This window comes from Oncorhynchus nerka, linkage group LG23 (genome assembly GCF_034236695.1).
Source record: "Oncorhynchus nerka isolate Pitt River linkage group LG23, Oner_Uvic_2.0, whole genome shotgun sequence".
In the NCBI taxonomy this organism is placed as follows: domain Eukaryota; kingdom Metazoa; phylum Chordata; class Actinopteri; order Salmoniformes; family Salmonidae; genus Oncorhynchus; species Oncorhynchus nerka.
Genome location: NC_088418.1, coordinates 42,177,993 through 42,180,177, shown reverse-complemented (window position 1 = coordinate 42,180,177; position 2,185 = coordinate 42,177,993).

Sequence of the window (2,185 nt, the reverse complement as noted above, 5' to 3'; positions counted from 1 at the left end):
ACAATGAGCCCGATATTTCATCGGATGTAAACTGTGACGCATCCGGTTGGAGTTTAACACTACCAAATATGGTGATGAGAGGTAGCCCAGTGGCCGGCAGTGGGAGAAGATGGAACGACATTCTGCAAATTTGCTCATCGATGAAACATTTGATCTCCATACAGTTGTCTGTTTCCAAGAATCTGTAACAAACAGAGTAGACTGCGCTTTGTAGACTTCAGCCTTTGCAAAATGTACAAAGAATTGCATTGTTTATACACGCGCACTTCAGAGTAGGCGTTCCCTAATGGAAATATGCAAATAAATGCTAGAACGAGCCAATAGGATTTTCACTAGCTTGTACTTGGCTCTGCCCAACTCCTTGCTTGTTCTGCCCACTATGAGTAATTTGCTCCCTTTGGCCACGACAGGCTCTGGTCTATCTTTGGTTAGTTATAAAAATCTTTGTTATCCATGTCAGAAAAGATGGTCGTCACCAGTTACAGCATTCTTAAAGTCAGAAGGCCCGAATAGTCGACCAATCAAATGGAGTGTGATCGGTCATCTGATTGGTCGATTAGGCGGGCCTTCTGACTTTGTGGCTCTGGTAACTAGTGGATCAGAAAATTCCGCGAGACACTTGGCCCCTCATTTTTTTCTGATCTTGGCCACTCTGGTCTATTTATTGCCCCCGCCCCGCGGAGGGGGTGTCCCAGAGCAAGATTGTATTTTAAAATATTGCGATATGCCTGACTGGGTCTCTCTGCTTTACACTGGAAGTCGCAACTCAAACATCTATTTGGTATTTGCAGTGCGTGCTGCCCAAATTGCTAGCCCTTCCGACTTAAAAAAAAGCGAATGATCCTCTGTGGCTAAATCGTGCTTTATGGTGTAATAGCTCTGAGACCTTGAAGTAGTGGTTCCCCTTGCTCTGCAAGGACCGCGGCTTTTGTGGAGCGATGGGTAACAATGCTTTGAGGGTGACTGGTGCAGAGTGTCCCTGGTTCACGCCCAGGTCGGGGCAAGGTGACGGACGTAAAGCCTATACTGTTACTTTGGTGCCGTGACCCGGATCACTGGTTGCTGCGGAAAGAGGAGGAGGTCAAAAGGGGCGTGAGTATAGCCGATGTGAAATTGCTAGCTGGTGGTGGTGTGCGCTAGTGGCGTTTCAATTGGTGACGTCACTTGCTCTGAGGCCTTGAAGTAGTGGTTCCCCTTGCTCTGCAAGGGCCACGGCTTTTGTGGAGCGATGGGTAACGATGCTTCGAGGGTGACTGTTGACGTGTGCAGAGCGTCCCTGGTTCGCGCCCAGGTTGGGGCGAGGAGACGGACATAAAGTCCATACTGTTACATCTCTATAGACAGGAGTAAGATAATAAGACTAGACCTGTATAATTTTGGCAATTTAATATAATTTACTTCAGGGAAGCCTTATGCCTTTTAATGTGGCAGAAACACAACCAGTAATAATGTTTTCATCTAAGTAATCCGTGATTGAGTGTAGACCCTGACACATACCTCTCATGTCTGAGCCGTTGAATTGTGACTCTACTTTGTATTTATACTGACGCTTAGCTTGTTTGTTTGCCCTGCGGAGGGAATAACTACACTGTTTGCATTCGGTCATGTTTCCAGTCGCCTCGCCATGATTAAAGCAGGGGTTCGTGCATTCAGTTTTGTGCGATTGCTGTCATCAATCCACTGTGGGTACAATATCACCGATGCACTTGCTAATAAACTCGCTCACTGAATCAGTGTATACATCAATGATGTTGTCTGAGGCTATCCGGAACATATCCCAGTCCACGTTATCAAAGCAATCTTGAAGCGTGGAATCAGATTAGAGAAGCAATGATCCAGAATTTTGCCAGCCCAGGTCGCGCATTCGATATGCTGATAAAATTTAGGGAGCCTTGTTTTCAGATTAGCTTTGTTAAAATACCCATCTACAATAAATGCAGCCAAAGGATATGTGGTTTCCAGTTTACATATAGTCTGAGCAGAGGTTCTATCTTGGCACAAAATTGGTTCTACCTGAAACCCAAAAAGGTTATGCTATGAGAACAGCGGAATAATCCTTTTAGGTTGTAGATAGCACCTTTTTTTCTGAGTCTAGGCCTATATTGCAGTGATGTTTCCGTGGTTTTCAATTTTTTTTTAAATGGTTAATTGGTAGTGGGGAGTTAAGATAATCAGAAATATTATG